Genomic DNA, 24987 nt, shown 5'->3' with positions numbered 1-24987 from the left:
TAATAAGAAAAAAACAAACAACCCAATCCAAAATGGGCAAAAGATCTAAACAAGCAATTCTCCAAGGAAGACATACAAATGATCAATAGGCACATGAAAAAATGCTCCATATCACTAATTATCAGGGAAATGCAAATCAAAACTACAATGAGGTATCACCTCACACCAGTCAGAATGGCCATCATTCAAAAGTTCACAAATGACAAATGCTGGAGAGGCTGTGGAGAAAAGGGAACCCTCCTACACTGCTGGTGGGAATGCAGTTTGGTGCAGCCACTGTGGAAAACAGTATGGAGATTCCTCAAAAGACTAGGAATAGACTTACCATATGACCCAGGAATCCTGCTCCTGGGCATATATCCAGAAGGAACCCTACTTCAGGATGACACCTGCACCCCAATGCTCATAGCAGTACTATTTACAATAGCCAAGACATGGAAGCAGCCTAACTGGATAAAGAAGATGTAGTATATTTATACAGTGGAATACTATTCAGCCATAAAAATTGACAACATAATGCCATTTGTAGCAACATGGATGTTCCTGGAGAATGTAAGTAAGTGAAGTAAGTAAGCCAGAAAGAGAAAGAAAAATACCATATGAGATCGCTTATGTGTGGAATCTAAAAAAAAAAAAAAAACATAAATACAAAACAGAAACAGACTCATAGACATAGAATACAAGCTTGTGGTTGCCAAGGGGGCAGGGGGAAGGGGGCAGGAAGGGACAGACTGGGATTTTAAAATGTAGAATAGATAAACAAGATTATACTGTATAGCACAGAGAAATATATACAAGATCTTATGGTAGCTCACAGCAAAAGAGAATGTGATAATGAATATATATACGTTCATGTATAACTGAAAAATTGTGCTTTACACTGGAATTTGACACAACATTGTAAAATGACTATAACTCAATAAAAAAAGTTTAAAAAAAAAGGATTACAGGCATACCTCAGAGATATTGCAGGTTTAGTTCCAGACCACCACAATAAAACAAATATCACAATAAAGCAAGCCACATGAATTTTTTGGTTTTCCAGTGCATATAAAAGTTATGTTTACACTATAATGTAGTCTATTAAGTGTACAATAGCATTTATCTAAAGAAACAATGTACACACCTTAATTTTAAAATACTTTACTGCTAAAAAATGCTAACCATCATCTGAGCCTTCACCATGTTGTACTCTTTTTGCTGGTGAAGGGTATTTGCCTTGATGTTGATGGCTACTAACTGATCAGGGTATTGACTGCTGAAGGTTGGTATGGCTGTGGCAATTTCTTAAAATAAGACAACAATGAAGTTTCCCACATCAATTGACTCTTCTTTTCACTTCAACATTTAGAAGCCATTGTAAGGTTGTGAATTGGCCTAATTTCAATATTTTTGTGTCTCAGGGAAGAGGGAGTTCCAAAGAGAGGGAGAGAGGCAGAGGAGAGGCCAGTCAATGGAGTGGTCAGAGCACATACAACATTTATTCATTAAGTTTGTGGTCTTACGCAGGGATTGTTCATGGCACCCCAACAAAGTTACAATAGTAACATCAAAGATCACTGATCATACATCACCATAATATTTATAATAATAATAAAGTTTGAAATATTGCAAGAATTACTGAAATGTGACACAGAGACATGAAGTGAGCAAATTTTTGATAAAAATGACTTGCTTATTGCAGGTTGCCACAAATCTTTAATTTGTAAAAAACAAAACAAAACACAGTATCTGTGTAGTGCAATAAACTACAGCACAATAAAATGAGGTATATCTGGATACACTATGAGCAAGTAGAATTTATTCCTGGAATATAAAGATGGTTCAACAAACACAAATTGATCAGTGTAATACAGCACATTAACAGAATGAAGAGAAGGGAGAAAAAAACATGATCATCTCAAAAGATGCAGAAAAAGCATTTGACAAAATTCAGCACCCTTTCATGATAAAAATCCTAGGAACAGAAGGAAATTACTTCAATATAATAAAAATCTATACATAAAACCTCCATGTTAACCTCATACTCAATGATGAAAATTGAAGTATATCCTCTAAGATTAGGAACAAGGCAAGGATGCCTGCTTTCACCGCTTCTACTCAACAAAGAACTGGACATTTTAGCCAGAACAATTAGGCAAGAATAAATAAATAAAGGCATCCAAAATGAGAAGAAAAAAGTACTCTGTTTACAGACGACATGATCTCATATGTAGAAAACCCAAAAGATTACACAAAAAAACCTTAAAATTAATAAATAAATACACAAAGTATCAGGATACTAAGTCAACACACACAAAAATCAGTTGCATTACTATACACTAAAAATGTTGAGCAATCTGAATAGGAAATTAGGAAAACAATTCCAGTTATAATATCATAAAAGTACATTTAGGAATTAACTTAATCAAGGTGAAAGATTTGTATAATGAAAACAACAAAAACATTTCTGAAGGAAATTAAAGGATACTTAAATGAATGGAAAGACACCTCAAGTTCATACATTGTAAGAATATTATTGTTAAGATATCATTACTACCCAAAGGGATCTACAGATTTAATATATTGCTTATTAAAATCCCCATTGATTTTTTTCAGAAATAGAAAAACCCAATCCTCAAATTCTACTGGAATCTCAAAGGGACCCTAAATAGCAAAAACAATTCTGAAAAAAGAAGAACAAATCTGGAAGACTCACAACTTCCTGATTTGAAAACTTACTACAAACCTGTAGTAATCAAAACAGTGGTACTGTCGTAAAGACAGACATATAGACCAATGAAATAGAATAGAGAGTCTAGAAATAAATCCTTACATATATAGTCAAATGATTTTCAGCAAAATTGACAAGATCATTCAATGGGAGGAATGAGTCTTTTCAACAAATGGTACTGGGAAAACAGGATATCCACATGCAAAAGAATGAAGTTATACTCATTTACATAACACCACATACAAAAATTAACTCAAATGGGTCCATGACCAAAATATAAGACCTAAAACTGTAAAATTCTTAGAAGACAGGATAAAACTTCATGACAGTGGGTTTGGTGATGATTTCTTAGATATGATACCAAAGGTACATACAGGCAACAAAAGAAAAAATAGACAAATTAGACTTCATAAAAGTTGAAATTGTCAAAAGACACTGTCAAGAACTTCCAGTTTCTACTCCCAAATGTAAGAAGCTTCTAAACCAACACTCTATCCTAATATCAAGTAAAAATCTGAACAGTCAGTAAAAATCAACAACTCATCTTGGATGTGTATGAGAGGGGAAGACACAGGGCAAACCACTACCCCCAAGATTAAAGAGACAGACAGGGAAATACAGAGAGTCAGAGATTATTGGCACAAAGATTCAAGAGAAGCCACTGTGGGAACCAGAGCTGGAGTAGGAATATCTTAATTGTAACGGACAAGCTGCTGGAGACTCAATGTGGACAAATCGGAGAGTTGAGAACTCCAGGGGGAAGCAGTCATGGGCAGGGGGCAGCAAAGTATTTTGATATTTACCTCCAGGAGCTTGACTAGATTCCCACAGTAAATATCAGAGAAAAATCCTCTTATTCTTCTGGCAGTGGAAGGGGAAAAGGTACCACTTTGAAATACCCAGAGTACTCTGTTCTTAGAAGGGCCTTCCCTCAGGGGAAAGTAATTAATGAAAGACTAGCTGTTGGGTTATTACCAGAGCCTAACTGATGTGAAGGAAGGGAAATACCCAACTCCAGCAGGCTCTAGCTCTCCATGAGGGAAAAAAAATACCCAGCTCCAGGGTATTCTAGCCATCCTGTCTGACTTGGATAAAGAGTGAGGGAGTCAGGGGGGTGTTGTTGTAGTGAGAACCACTTGTTCATAGTCCAAAAGCATAGGCTCACTAAGAGACTGAGACCTAATCATAGGATTATAGAATGCTTCCCTTCCCTGAACAACTCACCACCACATTATTACTAGCCTATCTATAGCAGTTCCTTCTACCTAGTACATCATGTCCAGCTATCAATGAGGCATACCAAAAGGCAAAAAAAAAAAAAAACCCCACAATTTGAAGATACAGAGCAGACATCAGAACCAGACATGACAGAGATGTTGAAATTATAAGTCTGGGAATTAAAAACAACTATGATTAACATGCTAATGGCTCTAATGGATAAAGTAGACAGCATGTAAGAACAGAAGAGATGGACAATGTAAACAGAGAGATGGAAATCCTAAGAAAGAGCCAGAAAGAAATACTAGAGATTAAAAAAAAAAAAAAAACCCACTGTAACAGAAATGAAGGCCTTTCATGGGTACATTAGTGGACTGGACATGGATGAGGAAAGAACCTTGGAGCTAAAGGATATATCAATAGAATCATCAAAAACCAAAAAGCAAAGAGTCCAAAAATTGAAAACAGAACAGACTATCCATGGACTGTGGGACAACTTTAAAAAGGTATAACATATGCATAATGGAAATACCAGAGGAAGAAAGAGAGAAAGGGACAGAAGAAATATTTGAAATAATAATGACTGAGAATTTCCTCCAAATTAATTTCAGACACCAAATCACAGATCCAGGAAGCTCAGGTAACAACTAGCAAGATAAATATCAAAAAATCTACACCTAGGCATATCGGTTTCAAACTACAGGTAATCAAAGATTTTTTAAAAATCCTGAAAGACATGACAGGCAGAAAAATACCTTACCTATAGAGGAACAAAGACAAAAATTGCATCTGACTTCTCCTCAAAAACCACAAGATGTTCTCAACTTGATGGAGAGCGTCCATGACAAATGTACAGATAACATTATACTTAGTTGTGAATAATTTAATGCTTTCAACCTCAGCTTGGGAATAAGGCAAAGAGGTCTCATCTCATTACTTATTTAGCATAGTGCAGGAAGTTCTACTGTGTGCAATAAAACAAGAAAAGGAAGTATGAGACATACAGATGAGAAAGAAAGAAATAAAACTGTTCTGATTTACAGATAACACAATTTCATACAATAAAATCCCATGGAATTAAAAAAAAATTCTTAGAAAAGTGAGTTCAGCAATGTCACAGAAAACAAGATAAACAAACAAAAATGAATGTACCTCCATATACTAACAATGAAAATATACGTATGAAAAATAAATTTAAAATACAATACCATTTGCACTAGCTCAAAAAAGATACTTTGGTGTAAATGTATTCCACATTCTGAAAACTACACAACACTGATGAAAGAAGTGGAAGAATTTCTAAATAAATAGAGAGACATACTGTTTTCATGAACTGGATGATTCTACATATTATGGGGAAATGTCAAGTTTCCCTGAATTAACATACAGATTTAACACAATTCCTCCCCAAATCCCAAGACTTTCTATAGATCTAGACAAGGTTATATGAAATGCCAAAGGAACTTGAACACCTCAAGCAATTTTTTAAAAAACAAGAAAAAAGTATAAGGAATCAGTGTATCCTATTTTAAGATTTATTATATAGCTTAAGAAATAAAGACTGTGTTACTGGTAGATAAACAGACAGGTAGATCAATGGAACAAAGTGGATAATCCAAAAATAGACCCATGCAAACATGCTGAACTGACTGAATTTTGACAAAGGTGCAAAAGCAATTAAATGCAGGAAAGATGGCTTTTCCAACAAATAGTGTTAGAGCTATTGGACTATGTTAGGCAAAACAAAAACAAAAAACCTAAGTCTCACCTCATATTAAAATTAATTCAAAGTGGATCACAAACCTGAAAGTAAAACACAAAACTCTAAAACTTTTAGAAAAAATATAGGGAAAAATCTTCAGAATCAAAGGATAGGCAAAGAGTTCTTAGATTTGACACCAAAAGCACAGTCTGTAAAAGAAATAATTGACAAATTGGACTTTATCAAAATTGAAGAAATTTTATTCTGTGATATACCATATTCAGAGTATAAAAAGAAAAGCTACAAATTTTGGAGATATTGTTTAAAAGCATATAACTGGCAAAGATCTAAAAGTATACAGTAGACAATCAAAACTCAACAGTAAAAAATCAATCATGGGCAAAAGACATGAAGAAACATTTCACCAAAGAAGATATACATATGGCAAAGAAACACATTAAAATATTTGCAACACCAATAGCATTTGGGGATATGCAAATTAAAACTATAATGAGATATCATTACACATCTACCAGAATGGCTAAAATAAAAAAATCATAACAAGAATGCAGAGAAACTAGATTACTTATACTTGGCTGATGAGAATGTAAAATACTACAGCCATTCTGGAAAACAGTTTGGCAGATACTTTTTGGAAAAAAAAAAAAAAAGACTAAAATTGCACTCCTTGTCATTTATTTCAGAGAATTGAAAACTTACGTTTACAAAAAAACCTTTACACAAATGTTGACAGCAACATTATTTATAATATCCAAAACACTGAAAACAATCAAGATGCTCTTCAACTCTAATTTGAAAAGATACATGCACCTCAATGTTCATAGCAGCACTATTTACAATAGTCAAGACATGGAAACAACCTAAATGTCCATCAACAGATGAATGGATAAAGAAGTTTGGTATATTCATACAATGGAATACTACTCAGCCATAAAAAAGAATAAAATAATACCATTTGCAGCAACATGGATGGACCTGGAGATTGTCACACTAAGTGGAGTAAGCCAGAAAGAAAAAGAAAAATACCATATGATATCACTTATATGCAGAATCTTTTAAAAAAAAGACACAAATGAACTTATTTACAAAACAGACTCAGAGACATAAAAAACAAACTTACAGTTACTGGGGGGAAGATGATGGGAAGGGATGAATTGGAAGCTTGAGATCTGCAGATACTAATTACTACGTATAAAATAGATAATCAAGAAGTTTCTACTGTACAGTGCAGGGAATTATATTCAATATCTTGTAGTAACCTATAATGAAAAGGAACATGAAAAGGAATATATGTATGTACACGTATGATCGAAATATTATGCTGTACACCAGAAATTGATGTAACACTGTAAACTGATTATACTTCAATTAAAAAATAAGTTAAGATGCTCTTCAGTGGGAGAATGCTAAAGCAAACCATGGTACATCCATATAATGGTACAGTATTCAGTAATGAATAGGTACAAATGATTGATACCTGCAACAACCTGGAAGATTTTCCAGAGAATTATGCCAAGGAAAGAAAAAAAATCCTAAAAGGTGACATACTGTATGATTCCATTTATATTTCATTCTTGACAATATTTTAGAAATAGATAACAGATTAGTAATTGCAGGAGTTAAGGAATAGTGGGTGTGGGTATAAAAGAGCAACCTGAGGGATCCTCATGATGATAGAAGTGTTCTGTATCTTGACTGCATCAATGTCAATATCCTGAATGTGGTGTTGTACTTTAGTTTTGCAAGATGCTACCATTGGGGGAAATTGAGTAAAGGGTAGACGGGATTATTATTTCCTACCACTGTATGTGAATTTATAATTATCTCAAATAAAAAGCTTTAATTATAAAATCAAGAGTGATGTCAGCAAACTGGTAGTCTAGGAAGCTCCAAGTTCTCATTCCCCCACTGAAACATAAAAAAAAAACAAAAAACAAACCAGTAAGTAGCTGTCTGAACCAACCTTGTAAGAGCTCTGGGAAATGCTCAAAGGTTTACAGCAACTGAGTAAATACCAAATCAGGAAAAAGCCATCTTCAAAACATTGGGAAAGTTTTGCAGTGTTCTAACTCATCCTTGCCCCACCCTCTCCCTCCCATAGCATCAAACTTAGGCAAGCACAGTTTGCAGCTCAGTTCCTAGCTGCATCCCTTGAACCAGAGGGAGCACAGCAGACTTCATTTGCAAGTTATTAGGTTTAACTGTCCTAACCTGTCTGGAGGATACCTAAAGGACTGAGAAGGGCAAATATCTGTTTTGTGTAACTCCAAGTGCAGATCAGAAAAGTGATGGGCACTGGTGATAAAAGCTACAACGTAAACTACAAACTCACAGACACCTGGGGAAAGAGATTACGCATGGAGTCATACAATAGACTATTTAAGTCCTGAAAGAGAAGCTGGGGTGAGACCATTTTTTGGAAATTAAAATACTCAAAAGTAGTTACATATATGGGGGAATTTAGAAATCCATGTGCATACCCAGGCAAGATTCATACTCAGAAAAGTCCTGAAACAAACTTAAGCTATTATCTTAAGTTGATCTCCAGGCAAAGAACAAGCCCCACTAAGTGGTTAAGAAATGCGTCAACATGGAGCCAATCTGCCAAGACTAGGAGAGGTAGCTGGTCTATTTTTTTTTTTAATTTTTGTTTGTTTGTTTCAGCTCCTAGCATTCAGGGAAATCTCTGTCAAAACATTAGCTGAACATAAGCTAAAGGAAAAGAGACTTCAGTAATCATTTTCAACAAGGAATGGTCTTTGAAGAAAAACTTTGGAAAATTTCAAAAAAGGTCTACTACAGCCTTCAGCACCTTTTTTAAATGACAAACTCTAGGGAAGGGGGGATAATCTGATTTACAGAATTCCCACATAATAGCTAAATGCCCAATTTAAAAAATTACAGGGCATACAAAGAAACAAGAAAAAGGGTTTATTCAAAAAAACAAAGTTAGTTGGCAAAAACCATCCTTGAGGAAGTCCAGATACTAGACTTAGTAGAAAAAGACTTCAAAATAACTGTCTTAAATATGCTGAAAGAGCTAAGGGGAAAGATGGACAATAAAGTAAAAGAAATCAGGTGAATGATACACTAACAAAATGATAATATCAACACAGGGATAGAAATTATGAAAAGGAACCAAACAAATTCTGGAGCTGAAAAATACAATAACTGAAGAGAAAAATTCACCAGAGGGGTTCAACAGCAGATATGAGTAGGCAGAAGAAAGAATCAGTAAACTTAAGATAGGAGAGTAGAAATGTTTTGAGAAACAGAAAGAAAAAAGACTGAAGAAAAGTAAAGGGAGATTAAGGGACTTATAGTACACCATTAAGAATAAGAACATATGAATTTTGGGAGTCCAAAAATGAGAAGAGAATAAGAAATGAGTAGAAAGATTATTTGAAAAAATGAGCCAAAAACGTCCCAAATTTGATGAAAGATATATATCTACAAGTACAAGAAATTCAAGGAATTCCAAACAGGAAAAAATCTAAGGAAACCCACTCTAAGAGATGTTATAACCAAACTGTCAAAAGATGAAGGGAGAATCTTGAAAGCAGAGGGGGGTAAAAAAAAAACTACTTGGCATGTACAAGTGATGCTCAATGAAACTATCAACTGACTTTTTATCAGAAAACCTGGGAGCCAGAAGGCAGTAGAATGATATACTTACAACTTTGAAAGAAAAATTTGTCAACTAAGAATTCCACATCCAGCATTTTGAAGTGTCCTTCAAAATGTGGGAGAAATTAAGGCATTCAAAGATAAACAAAAGCAAGGGAGTTCACTACCACTAGACCTGCCCTAAAGAAATGCTAAAGAGAGTCATTCAGGTTCAAATCAAAGGATGCTAGACAGTAACTTAAATTTGAATGAAGATATAAAGATCTCCAACAAATGTAAATACATGGGCATATATAAAAGCTAATATTACTGTAATTTTGACTAGTAAGTCTGCTTTTTGTTTTCTATATAATGTAAAAGACAAATCCATTAAAATAATTTAAATCTATATTATTGGACACACAATGTATAAAACTATAATCTGTGACATCAAAACATAAAGACAGGGAGATGGAGCTGCCTAATTGTAGAGCTCTTGTATGTGACTGAAGTTATCTTGGCATCAATTCAAATAAGATTGTTGTAATTTTTGGATGTTATATATAATCTCCATGGTAATCACAAAGATAATATATGTAGAAAAACACAAAAGGAAATAAGAAGGGAATCAATACATGTGACTACAAAAAAATCAACTAAACAGAAAAGAAGGTGGTAATGGAGTAAATGAGAGACAAAAAAAGCTATAAAACATACATAAAACAAATAGAAACATGGCAGAAATAAACACTTCCTTGTCAGTACACTATTATTCTGAAGTTAATTAATTAAATCCTTCATTCAAAATGCAAGCATTGGTAGAATGAATTAAAAAACATAATTCTATTCTATGCTATCTACAGGAGATACAATTCAGATTCAAAAACTGAATGAAGATTCAAATACAAGATTGAAAATAAAGGGTTGGAAGTTACACACACACACACACACACACACACACACACACACACACACACACACAGAGCAAACAGTAACCATACAAAAGTTAGAGCAACTATACCTATCAGACAAAATAGACCTTAAAATAAAAATGATACTAGAGAAAGATTGATACTTTATATTGATAAAAAGGGTCAGTCTATCTTTAAATTATAAGAATTATAAACATATATCCACCTGAAGACAGAGCCCCCAAACACATGAAGCAAAGACTGAAAGTATTGATGGGAGAAATAAACAATTCTACAATAGAAGAGACTTCAATACTCCACTCTCAGTATTATATAAAACAGCCATGCAGAAGATCAATAAGGAAACAGAAGACTTAAATAACAGTCTATACAAACTAGATCTAACAGACTTCTACAGAGAACTCCATCAATAACAGCAAAACACACATCGTTTCAAGTGCACATAGAACAGTCTCGAAGTTAGATCATAAAGCAAGCCTCAAAAAAGTTAACAGGATATAACTCACTAAAGGATGTTCCCTTTAATGGAAATTAGAAATTAATAACAGAAATTTGGGAAATGCAAAAAATGTAAAAATTAAACAATATATTACTAAATAACCAATTGGTAAAGAAGCAACCTCACAAGAAATAAGAAAATAGTTTGAGGTAAATAAAAATATACCCCAACATACAAAAATGTAATGTGAAACAAGTGCTTAGAGGGAAATTTATAGCTGTAAATTCAAAAAGAAGAATGGTCTTAAATTAATAAACTAAATTTCCACCTTAAGACACTGACAGAAAAAAATAGCAAACTAAACCCAAATCAATCAGAAGGAAGTAAATAATAATGATTAGAGTGGATATTAATGAACTAGAGTATAGTATCAATAAAACTAAACATTAGTTCTTGAAAAGATCAGAAGACTTTAGGTAGACTGACAGAAAGAGAGAGAAAGAAGAATCAAATTACTAAAGTTGGAAATGAGAGAAGGAATATTACTATGATCTTATAGAAATAAAAAGAATGATAAAGTTATACTACGAACAAGTGTGAACTAACAAATTAGATAATATTGATGAACTGGAAAAATTCCTATAAGACAGAAACTACCAAAATTGAATCTAGAAAAATATAAAAATCGAACAGACCTATATAACAAGTGAAGAGACTGGATTAGTAATTTAAAAAAAAAACTTCCCACAAGGAAAATCCCAGGACCAGATAGTCATTTTAAAAAGGTTCTTCACCAAGCCTTCCAAAGAATAGAAAAAGATGAAACATTTCCCAGCTCATTCTATGATGCTACCGATACTAAAACCAGGCAAGACATCACACACACACACACATACATACACACACACATACACATACACATACATACACACACACACACACACACACACACACACACACACACACACACACACACCCCTACAAATATCTCTTAGGAATATAGACACAAGAATACCCAATAAAATACTAGCACAATGAACCCAGCAATATTTTAAAAGGATAAAGCACTGTGACTAGTGGTGATTTATCCCAGTAATGCAAGGTTGTTTTATCAACTGAAAATCAATTAATCTAATACTCTACATCAATAAAAGAAAAAAACCTCATGATCATCTTGACAGACATTTTTGTCTTTTTATTTTGGGATATGGGAAGTCCAAACAATGGCACAAAAATCTAAACATGACTACATGTTGAGGTCTTTCCCAAGTGAGGATATTAATTTTAAGATGCATTAAGGTAGTTTTGTGAGTTAAGGGAAAGGAGGAGGAGTAAAAGTAAGGAATCAATGAGAATTGAACAAAGTCCTGGAAGTGGAAGATGGGTAAGGGAAGAGTAGGAGATAGGGAGGGGAGTATAATGGGATTTTGCAGATCTACAAATTAGGCATTTCTAACTTTCTCATAATTTTAATTGCTTTATCTAAGAAATTATTTAATGAGGCAATTTTAAAGTACAGTTATAAGGTGGAAGTCTCCTCATATCAATTAAATAAAACACTCCATTGGGAAACAGAAATATTATTTCCCTTTTGTTCTAAGGTACCTCAAAATGTATAATCTAATCCATATCAAAAGTTCTCCAAAGTTACTACTCTAATTCCAAATTGTACCTGGTAAAATTTCACCAGTTAGATAGATATGAGCTTAAATTAGCAAATAAAGTTTCTACATTCTCCAATTTTCTTCTAGGATAGATATTCTGATATTCTACAAACAGGAGTATAAAAAATGAAGGCTTTCTTAATTAAATTATATTATAAATTCTCCCAAACAAAGATGTAAATGTTGCCTAAAGTTCTTTCAAACTTCCTTAAATTTGTTCTTACCAGAATTAATTATTTGATGAAAACTAAGATATCTAACATGAATAAAGGTCTTCCCACATACCGTACATTCATAGAGTTTATCACCTGTATTAATTCTCTGAAGTTGAGTAATTTGATAGCCACTATTTAAGGTTTCCCCATATACTTTATAGTTACAGAATTTTCAACACTATGAATTCTCTTTTGCATAGTAGGGTGTCCTCCTTGACTAAAGACTTTTGCACATTCACAATATTCATAATAATTCACACCAGTATAAATGCACCAACATGTATTAAGGTTTGAATTATATCTAAAAGCCTTCACACATTCCTTTCATTCAAAGAGCTTTTCAACAGTATGAACATTTTTCAAGTAACCTGTTGATGCATACTAATGGTTTTCCCACTTTGATTACATTCATAGGATGTTGGGGGGTTCCAATATTAATAATCTGATATTGAGTAAGTTGTCTATACACAGTAAATTTATTGAATTTCTTATACTCATAAAGCTTCTCAGCAGTATGAGTTCTCTACTATATAGAATTGACTGAATTAAGTCTAATATCTTCCCATATTATATTAATCACGTATCTCACCAGTATGAGTTCTCTGACACTGAGTGACTTGTCCACACCTTATAATGGCTTCCTCACATTTTTCACATTCATAAAAATTATCATCAGTATGAATTCTCTGCTTTGAAGGAAGAACTCAATTCAGTCTAAATACCTTCTTTATGTTCCTGTAAATTCTCACCTGTATGAGTTCTCTGATCTTGAGTAACTTGTCCACACATAAAGGCTTTGCTTTACTCCATTCATTCATAATAATTTATCAACAGTATGAATTCTCTGCCTTAAAGAAAGAATTCAATCAGGTCTAAAAACCTTCCCACATTCTTTATATTCCTATGATTTCTCACCTGTATGAATACTCTGATGTGGATAAATTGTCCACACACAATGAAGGCCTTATTGCATTTCTAATATTCATAAAACACCTCACCAGTATGAATTCTCTAATACATAGTAAGGAATGAATTAAGCCTAAACATCCTACATTTCTTACATTCATCAGTTTCTCATGAATATAAATGATTGATGTTAAGTCACTTGTCTACACACAAAAAAGGCTTCCTCATATTACTAATAGTCATAAACTTTATCACCAGTATGAATTTTCTGGTTTGCAAAAAAGAACTCAATTAGTTCTTTCTAAAGACCTTCCTACATTCCTTATATCCACAGAATTTTCCATCAGTATTAATTCTCTGGTTTTGAGTATATTATCCACATAAATAATGGCTTTCTCACATTCTTAACATTTTTAAAGTTGCTCACCAGTATGAATTCTCTATGGTGTGGTAAGGACAGAATTAAATGTAAACATTTTCTCAGATTTCTTACATTCATTGTGTTTTTCATCAGTATGAGTTCTCAGATGTTGAGTAAATTGATATCCATTACTGAAGGTTATTCTACAGTCTTTCTGATTATACTATTTCTAATTAGAGCATCTTTTCTCTCAATTTTGAAAAGTGTTGGATTTATCTTATTGCTTAAACAGAGTTTCTGTCTATTATGAGTTATGTGTTAGAAAAGGAGAGAATGTGGTCATTTTCATTGATAATATTTAGGGTAAAATATTTCTTTTGAGGCTGACACCTCTCAAGCTTGCCCTCACACTTCCAATCATTTAGAAGAATAGAGGCCTTAAGATCAAGTGTATTACTTCTTTAACTGATTCTTTAATTCCTGGATCACATATTTACTGTCTTCTTTCCATAATTCTGGGCACAAAGGTTATTGTGGTGATAGAGAAAGCTCCAGAACTAGACTGGCATAAATCTAATGGAATTCTCAAAGAATATCTTTTTACTAGGAAGTTAGTTTTGTGTAGCTTATTACTTAAACCCTTCAAATAATCTTGCAAGCATATAATTTCCCACTTGAATATCTTCTCAATTAAAAGTACCTGCAATTGTTTGATTCTGGCTGTGAACACTGACTACATAAATAAACTAAAAGATAAAAACCAAATAATGCAGAAACACATTTGTATTAATTTCCTAGGGCTGCTGTAACAAATTATCACAAACCTGATGACTTAAAACAACAGAAATATATTCTCTCACAGTTCTAGGGGCCAGATTATAATATCAAGATGTTAGCAATGCTTTACTCCCTTTAAATGCTCTTGGGGAGAACCCATTCCTTACCTCTTCCAGCTTCTGGCATCTGTCAGCATTCCTTATGGCTGTATCACTTCGACCACTTCCTCCAGCTTCACATAGATCTCTCCTCTTCTCTGTGTTTTCTTCTGTCTCTTATAAGGACACTTGCTTTTGTATTTAGGGTTCACCTCAGTAATCCAGGATGTTCTTATCTTCAGATCATTAATGTAATTACATCTGAAAAGACTATTTTTCAAAATAAAGTAATACATAGAGGATTCAGGTATTAAAGATATGGACATATTTTGGGGGGAGCCACCATGAAACCCACTACAGCATTCAATGAAGTTCAGTATATAATTCTGGTTAAAAATAATTCTTAGGAAAATTTCTTTACCTGGAAAAATTACATATTAAAAACCTACAGCAGAAATTACACTGATATAGGAAGTTTTACGTGCATTGTTTTAAAGAAAGAAAATGATCGAAAGAGGAAGAGATAAAACTATAATTTTTCACTATTGATGAAATAACCTACCTAGAAAAAAGCAAAAGGCAAATTGTAACATCTGGTAAGAAATATCAGCAAGTCCTCAGTAACCAAGATCAACTTTAAAATATTAGTAGTATTTCATTACATCTGGCAGTATCCTTGTCCTGGAAAATCGAAATGAAAGGCACTCCAGGTGGTCATACAATTATTTAGGATACTGTACATCCTGTCAAGGAACAGATGGCTTTCCATATATTTTCCTTGGTCAACAGCCATCATCATTTTGACTTTGGAGAAATGACCTGGGTTTGCCCATGGTCTTGCAGATTGAATTCTGCAAACTATTTACATAAAAGAGGGAAAGTACTGCTGTCTGTAAAGATTACAATTATATTTACTTAATAGAATCTAAAGAAAAAAAGTTAAAGCTTTGGATTTGCTTTTAAGACTTAAGTTATTAACCTTCTCTAGTTCAAGACAGCTTGAGAGCATTAGAGCTGAATTGGACCTGGAAGATGATTTAGTTCAGTTCCTACCTTATAAATGAAGAAACTCATTCACACACAAGCTGGGTGAGATGTGTAAGGTCTGTGCCTCACTAGTGCAGAGGTTTGGAATCTAGTTTTTGTGGTAGTTTAGCTAATGTATAAATATTCTGCTTTTGGTTTATTCTGAATGAGTGCTTATTTTACTCACTCAATTTCACCCATTATTCATTTCTTCTTAAACTCCTTGTATTTCTTTGGTGCCCACCTTGCTTTATTTTCTCCATGTTTTGTGCTTAGTAAAGTTAAGTCAAATGGAGTGACTCTAATATTAAAGTATTTCACCACATTATCAGTAAGCAAAAACCATTTTACTGTATCATTCACAATATCAAAAAATCTATAAAGTATTTAAGAATTAACTAAGAATATATAAGATCTCAATGAATAAAAATATAGTACACTATTAAAGTACAGAGAAAATTATGAATAGAAAAAATCCTGTGCTTAGAAGACATTCATTAATATAAAATACAATCTCTCCAAATTAATCCATGAATTAAAAATCATTGACATCAAAAAGTCCAGTTGGATTTTTAATGCAACTAGATAATCTTAATCTAAAATTTAAACCGAAGGATAAAGAATAAATAACAAAAAAGGATTTCACTCATGTGATGATGGAGGCTAAGAACTCCCAGTATCTGCAGTCTGAAAGCCTGAGAACCAGGAGACCTGCTGATGGTGTGAGTTCCAGTCTGAGTCCAAAACCATAAAATCAATGTTCCCACGTCAAAAGCCATCAGGCAGAGTGTGACTTCTCTCTTGCTCAGCCTTTTGTTCTATTCAGGATTTCAATAGATGGGGAGAGACCCACCCATATTAAGGAAGGCAATCTGCTTCACTCAGTCTACCAATTCAAATTGAAACTAACTGTAAAAGTTAAATATTTGTAAATTTTGTATAACATTGTAAAAGTCATTGAACACTTTTCTCTCTCCCTCCCCCCACCATATCTCTTCATATATATCTATATGACAATAGATAGATAGGTAAATAGATGTGAAGAGAGATACAATGTGGCAAGTGTAGATAGGTAAATAGATGTGAAGAGAGATACAATGTGGCAAGTGTTAACAATTAGTGAACCTAAGTGGAAAATAAATCAATGTTCATTGTCTTATTCTTACAAGGTTTCTGTAGATTTGAAAAATATTCAGCAGTTGAAAAAATACTGAGTATCTGACAATCGTCCCCACTGCTACCACCCTGATCAAAGTAATCATAACATTTCATTGGGATTATTGAAATAGATTCTTATCACATCTTCCTTCTTTTACCCTTTCCTCTCTATATTATCAACATGGTATCCAGAGTGACTTTAGCTTTATCACTCCTGTCCTGAAAAGAGAAGTTTTAGCTTCCCATTTAACTCAGAGCACAAGGCAAAGCCTTACCTTTACAAAACCCAAAGTATCTGATTCTCCCATTACCACCCTGACTTCATTTCCTACTGCTTTTCTGACAATTCTTCCTCTACTCTAAATACACTAACCTCTGTAATGTTCATTGAACACACCAAGAACGTATCTTCCTTAGGGATTCTGCTCTAGATTTTCCCTCTGCCTGAAGTGTTTTCCTCCTGAAGACCATTTGACTAACTCCCTTATATATTTCAAGTCTTTGTTATTTTTATTGAATTATAGTCAGTTTATCAAGTCTTTGTTTAAATTTAACTTCCTAATGAGACCTAACCATGCTTATCCTATTTAGCTAATCAATATTGCAATGTGTACCTCCCATTCCCCCACAGATCCTTAAACCTCTTAATCTCTTCCACTCTTTCTTTGTGCCAAAGCATATATTATCTTCACCTTATTAAATACAATTCACTTATCTTCTCATTTATTTTTTGCCTATCTTTCTCATAATAAAAGTTTCTCATGAGTTGGGCTTTTTGTCTATTTTGTTCAGTGATATACAGTAGTCCCCCTTTATCCATAGTTTCACTTTCTGCAGTTTCAGTTATCTGCAGACAACCATGGTCTGAAAATATTAAATGTAAAATACCAGAAATAAAGAATTCATAAGTGTTAAATTGTACACCATTCTGAGTAGCATAATGAAAACTTGTGCCAACCCGACCAAGATGTAAATCATTCCTTTGTCCAGTATATCTATATCTGCCTGTTAGTATAAGAAAAAACACAGTATATATAGGAATTGGTATTATCTGTGATTTCAGGCATCCATTGGGGGTCTTGGAACATATCCCTCACAGATAAGGGGCAGGGGGACTATTGTATATCCATTGCCTTGAAGAGTGCCCAGTACATAGCAGATACTCAATACATACCTTTTGATGAAAAAACTATTATAATAAAATTTATATATTAGTTTTGGCCTGAGATTTTAAAGAAAGTGAGCCAAGAATGACTGCTTCAGCAATGAAGAAAACAGAGTTGTCTTCAATTCAAATGGGGAAGAATGTGAGAAAAGCAGATTCTGGAAGAAAATCAAGTTTGTAATCCAAATATATGAAGTTATGGATGTTTATCAGTCATTCTCAGTGGAAATGTCTAGTAGGCAGTTGGATATATTTCTTTGAGAGAAATATATAGACTCTAGTTATAAATATGAGAATTATTAACATAAAAATCATTTTATTTTTATGTTTTATGGTCCTTTGATTTCTCTCTTTTAAATTTTATTATTGATTGAGGTGTAGTTGATTTACAATGTTAGTTTCAGGTGTATGGCAAAGTGATTCATATACATACATATTTTTTCAGATTCTTTTCCATTGTAGCTTATTACAAGAAATTGACTATAGTTCCCTGTACTATACAGTAGGTTTTTAATTTTTAAATCTTTTTTATAGATAGTAATGTGTATCTGTTAATTCCAAATTCCTAATTTATCCCTCCCCATCTCTTTCCCCTTTGGTAACCATAGTTTGTTTCCTATGTCTGTGAGTCTATTTCTAGGTTGTAAATAAAATATATTTTTTTTAGATTTCACATATAAGTGATATCATATATTTGTCTTTCTCTGTCTGACAAACTTCACTTAATATGATAATCTCTATGTCCATCCATGTTGCTGCAAATGTCATTATTTCATTCTTATTTATGGCTGAGTAATACTCCATTGTATATCTATACTACATCTTCTTTATCCATTTATCTGTCGATGGACATTTAGGTTGTTACCATCTCTTGGCTATTGTAAACAGTGCTGTTATGAATACTGGGGTGCATATGTCTTTCCATATTAAAGTTTTCTCTGGATATATGCCAGGGAGTGGGACTGCTGAATCATACGGTAGCAACATTTTCAGTTTTTTGAGGAACCTCCATAATGTCCACCATAGTGGCTGCACCAATTTATATTCCCACCTACAGTGTAGGAAGGTTCCTTTTCCCCCACACTATCTCCAGCATTTATTATCTGTAGACTTCTTAATGACGGCCATTCTGACTGATGTGAGGTGATAACTCATTGTAGTTTTGATTTGCATTTCTCTAATAATTAGCAATGTTGGGTACGTTTTCACGTGCTTGTTAGCCATCTGAATGTTTTCTTTGGAGAGATGTCTATTTAGGTCTTCTGCCCATTTTTGGTTGGGTTACTTGTGTGTGTGTGTTTTTAAAGCTATATGAGCTGTTTGTACATTTTGGAAATTAATCCCTTGTCGGTCTCATCACTTGCAAATATTTTCTCTTTTGCTGTGCAAAAACTTTTAAGTTCAATTGGGTCCCATTTGTTTATTTTTGCTTTTATTTCCATTACTCTAGGAGCTGGTTCAAAAATAATATTGCTGTGACTTATGTCAATGAGTGTTCTGCCTATGTTTTCCTAGAGGAGCTTTATAGTATCTGGTCTTACACTTATTAAAATCAATCCATTTTGAGTTTATTTTTGTATATGGTGCTAGAGAATATTCTCATTTCAATCTTTTACATGTAACTATCCAGTTTTCCTAGCATCACTTATCAAAGAAACTATCTTTTCTCCATTGTATATTCTTGCCTCATTTGTTATAGATTAATTGACCATAAGTGCATGGGTTTATTTATGGACTTTCTATCCTGTTTCATTGAACTATGTGTCTATTTTTGTGCCAGTAGCATACTGTTTTGATTAATGTAACTTTATAGTATAGTCTGAAGTTAGGAAGCCTGATTCCCCCAGCTCCGTCCTTCTTTCTCAAGGTTGTTTTGACTATTCGGGGTCTTTTGTGTTTCAATACAAATTAAAAAAATCTTTTGTTCCAGTTCTGTGAAAAATGTCATTGGTAATTTGATAGGGGTTGCATTGACTCTGTATATTGCCTTGGATAGTAAGGCCATTTTAACAATACTGATTCTTTTAATCCAAGAACATGGTATGTCTTTCCATCTGTTTGTGTCATCTTCAATTTCTTTCATTGGCATCTTATAGTTTTCAGAATACAGGTCTTTTGCCTCCTTAGGTAGGTTTATTTCTAGGTATTTTGTTCTTTTTAATGTAATGGTAAATGGGATTGGTTTCTTAATTTCTTTTTCTGTTATTTTGTTGTTAGTGTATATAAATGCAGTAGATTTCTGTATATTAATTTTGTATTCTGCAAACTTTACTGAATTCATTGATGAGCTCTAGTAGTTTTCTGGTAGCGTCTTTACGATTTTCTATGTATAGTATCATGCCACCTGCAAACAGTGACAGTTTTACTTCTTTTCCAATTTGGGTTCCTTTTATTTCTTTTTCTTCTCTGATTGCTGTGGCTAGGACTTCCAAAACTATGTTGAGTAAAAATAGCAAGAGAGGGAATCCTGTCTTGTTCCTGATCTTAGAGGAAACATTTTTAGCTTTTCACCATGGAGTACAATGTTAGCTGGGGGTTTCTCATACATGGCCTTTATTATGTTGCAGTATGTCCCCTTTATGCCCACTTTCTGGAGAGTTTTTATCATAAATGGATATTGAATTTTATCAGAAGCTTTTTCTGCATCTACGGGAAATGATCATATGGTTTTTATTCTTCAATTTGTTAATGTGGTGTATCACACTGATTGATTTGCAGATATGGAAAAATCCTTGCATCCTTGGGATAAATCACACTTGATCATGGTGTATGGGCATTTTAATGTATTGTTGGAGTTGACTTCCAAGTATTTTGTTGAGGATTTCTGCATCTATATTTATAATTAATATTGGCCTGAAATTTTCTTTCTTTCTTTTTTTTTTTTTTTTTTTGCGATATCTTTGTCTGGTCTTGGTATTAAGGTGTTGGTGGTCTCATAGAATGAGTTCAGAAATGTTCCTTCTTCTGCAATTTTTGGGAATAGTTTCAGAAGGATAGGTGTTAACCCTTCTTTAAATGTTTGGTAGAATTCATCTGTGAAGCTATCTGGTCCTGGACATCTGTTTGTTGGAAGTTTTAAAATTACTGATTTGATTTCATTACTGGTAATTGGTCTGTTCATATTTTCTAATTCTTCCTGGTTTAGTCTTGACAAATTGTACTTTTGTAAGATATTGTTCATTTCTTCTAGGATGTCCATTTTGTTGGCATATAGTTGCTCATAGTGGCCTCTTATGATCCTTAGTAATTTTTTCTTTTTTGCTTATAAATAACAGAAATTTATTTCTCACAATTCTGGAGGCTGGGAAGTCCAAGATCAAGGTGCTGGTAGATTCAGAGTCTGGTGAGATGATCCTTTGTATTTTTGTGGGGTCAATTATAACTTCTCCTTTTTCATTTCTGATTTTGTTAATTTGGGTCCTCTCTTTCCCTTGATGAATCTGACTAAAGGTTTATCAATTTTGTTTATCTTTTCAGTGAATCAACTTTCAGTTTCATTGATTTCTTCTTTTTTTCTTCTTTAGTCCCTACTGCATTTATTTCTGCTCTAATCTTTAAGACTTCTTTCCTTCTACTTTGGGTTTTGTTTGTTCTTCTTTCTCCAATTGCTTTAGTTGTAAGGTTAGGTTATTTATTTGAGACTCTTCTTGTTTCTTGAGGTAAGCTTGTACCACTATAAATTTCCGTCTTAGAATTGCTTTTGCTGTGTCCCAGAGGTTTTGGGTTATCCTGTTTTCCTTTTCACTTGTCTCTAGTATTTTTGTAATTTCCTCTTTGATTTCTTCACTGAACTATTGGTTGGTCAGAGGCATATTGTTTAGCCTCCACATGTTTGTAGGTTTTGCAGTTTGGCTGTTTTTGTTGTGGTTGTTGTTTTCTATTTGATTTCTAATCTCATAGTGTTGTGGTCAGAAAAGATGCTTGCTAAGATTTCAATTTTCTTAAATTTACCAAGGCTTACTTTGTGGACCAGCATGTAATATATCCTGGAGAATGTCCCATGTGCACTTGAGAACAATGTGTGTTTTTCTTTTGGGTGAAATGCTCTATAAATACCAATTAAGTCCATCTGGTCTAATGTGTCACTTAAGGCCTGAATTTCCATACTGATTTTCTGTCTGGATGGTTTGTCCGTTCATGTAAGTGGGGTTTTAAGTTCCCCCACTATTATTGTGTTACTATTGATTTCTCCTTTTATGTCTATTAACAGTTACCTTATATAGTGAGGTGCTCCTAAGTTGGATGCATACGTATCTACAATTGTTATATCTTCTTCTTGGATTGATACCTTTATCATTCTTTGTCTCTTGTAATAGCTTTTATTTTAAAGTCTATTTTGTCTGATGTAAGTATTGCTACTTCAGCTTTCTTTTGGTTTCCATTTGCATGGAATGCCTTTTTCCATACCCTCAGTTTCAACCTGTATGTGTCTCCAGCTCTGAAGTGGGTCTCCTGTAGACAACATATATATGGGTCTTATTTTTGTATCCATTGAGCCAGTTTACATTTGGAGTATTTAATATTTTTACATCTAAGGTAATTATCAATATGTATGTTCTTACTGCCATTTTGTTAATTGTACTGGATTTCTTTTTGTAGGTCTTTTTTTCTCCTTTCTTCTTTTGTTCTCTTGTGATTTGATGACTATCTTTAATATTGTTTGGATTCCTCTTTTTTGTGTGTATCTCTATTGTACACTTTTGGTTTGTGGTTTCCATGAGATTTCAGTAAGTGTATTTGTGTGTGTGTGTGTGTGTGTGTGTGTGTGTGTTTATAGTATTTTTTTTTTTTTTTGCTTCTACTGTCTGTCCCCAGTGGGTGAGGCTAGACTGAAGGCTTGTGCAGATTTCATGGTGGGAGGGGCTGGTACCTGCCTACTGGTGGGTAGAACTAGGCCTTGGCCCTCTGGTAGTCAAGGGTATGTCTAGAGGCAGCCATGGGTTCAGGAAGTCTTTAGACAGCCTGTCTACTAAGGGATGGGGCTGTGTTCCCACCCAGTTGGTTATGTGGCCTGAGGCATCCCAGCACTTAAGCCTATAGGCTGTTGAGTGGGGCTGGGTTTTGGTGCTAATGACCCAAGCAAGATGTCAGCCTCCAGAAAGGGTAATGTGGATGAATACCGCCCCCTCCCTGAACATCTGCCACTAGATTTTATGTCCCCAGGGTGAGCCACAGCCACCCCCCAACACCCCAGAAGACCCTCCAAGACCAACAGGTAGGTCTGGCCCAGGCTCCTATGAAATCACGACTTCTGCCCTTGGTCCCAGTACACATGAGATTCTGCATGTGCTCTTTAAGAGTAAAGTTTGTTTCCCCGAGTCTTGTGGTGCTCCTACAATTAATCCCTGCTTGCCTTCAAAGCCAGATGCTCTGAGGATTCCTTCTCCCAGTGCCAGACCCCAGGATCCCCAATGTGGGGCTCAGAACTCTTACTCTTATGGGTGAGTCTCTACAACGTAATTATTCTCCAGCTTATGGGTCACACACCTGGGGCATAAGGGACCTGATTATATCGCGAGCACGCCCCTCCTACCATCCTGCTGTGGCTCCCTCTTTATGTCTCCAGTTGAAGAAGATCTTTTTTGGTACATCCTAATCTTTTTTACTGATGGTTGTTCAGCAGTCAGTTGTAGTTTTGTTGTGTTCATGAGAAGAGTTGAGCCTGTGGTCCTACTACTCCATCAATTTGACTGGAAATCTCATTAAAACAAACAAACAAACAAAAATTAAATCATGAGATGAAATGATATTGCCAAAGGAATGAGATAAAATAGAAAACAGACCTTAGGACCGAGTCCTACAACACATAACAATGAAGGATTTTGCTCAATGAGGAAACTATGGCAAAGCTAACAGATAGCAGTTAAGGAAAATATAGTTGCAATATCTGAAAAAACAAGCAATGAATATCTGGAAAAAGAAAAGAAAACAATAACAAAGACAGGAATGACAGTGGCGATACAGACAACTGAACAAAATTAAAAATCAAAAGAAAAGAAGTAATATAAAATATAATCTTCCCATGTTAATCCTTATTATTAATACTCATTAATAAAAACAGGAAAATTAAAGTAAAATGACAACACTTTACACCTATTGGAAAGGCAAAAATATGAAAACCAGGAATTCCCAATATGGGAGAGAATGTGGAGATAAAGGAAACATAATTCATTGCTATTGAAAGTCTGATGCAGTCATTCTGAAGATCAACTGGAGCTACTTAATCAAATTGAATAAAATACTCTATGAGCCATCAGTTTTATTCCAGTGTTGTAGCCAAAAAAAAAAAAATTCTCATATAGGTATATACAAGGATATAAGGATAAGGATTTTAATTTCTGCATTGTTTTCAAAGAATGATTCTCAAAATGTTAAAAACATAATTCTTATACAAATAGATAGTAAGCTTGTCAGTTTCATTTAACACATTGATAAGGGAACCAGCAATATGACAAAGTTGGCCAAAGATAACATGATAAATGTGAACTTTATAATCAGGGGTTGGAAAGAATGTTAAAATAACATTGCTAAGTTAAATTTCAAACTGGTTCATGTTCACAAGGACAACAAAACTTTGGTGGTTAATTGCTCTGCTTGACAGACAAGAAATCATCACATAATTATCAGTTTTGCAGAAATGAAAAAAATCTGGACCCAAATCAACTATGCAGACTAAGTTATATCACTATACAGAATAAAGGAGCTTACCGAAAATGCTCTAAAATTATTTTGAAAGGTCATGTAGTTATCTTTTTGCTTTGCTTCCATGTTTTGGATATTTTTCTTAATCCCTCCATGTGGTTATGAATAATTCCAAAATATTATTCTTCATCATTAAAAGTCTGACCCATTGCAGGTTTTATTATAATGATGGTTTGACCAAATTCACAGATGAAGCAAAAGGTATTTACCAATACACATAAGCCTTTCTGTATGGCCATTAAATTCAGAGCCATACAATGCTAAGCAATTATTAGGTCCAAAAA

At 33.9% G+C, this 24987-nt stretch overlaps 1 long non-coding RNA gene across 1 annotated transcript; it reads right to left on the bottom strand.

Annotated features, from left to right (window-relative positions):
* Positions 1-5903: 5903 nt before the first annotated feature.
* On the bottom strand, positions 5904-23469 carry LOC123613297 (uncharacterized). Its single transcript, XR_006720675.2, has 4 exons — positions 14722-23469; positions 13260-13358; positions 6775-6913; positions 5904-6644 (listed from the first exon to the last, which is right to left on the bottom strand). It is a non-coding gene; the product is annotated as an uncharacterized LOC123613297 (long non-coding RNA).
* Positions 23470-24987: the final 1518 nt, after the last annotated feature.

This window comes from Camelus bactrianus, chromosome 3, assembly GCF_048773025.1.
Source record: "Camelus bactrianus isolate YW-2024 breed Bactrian camel chromosome 3, ASM4877302v1, whole genome shotgun sequence".
NCBI lineage: Eukaryota > Metazoa > Chordata > Mammalia > Artiodactyla > Camelidae > Camelus > Camelus bactrianus.
Note: the sequence above shows the minus strand (reverse complement) of the source record. Positions and strands in the feature narration are given on the sequence as shown.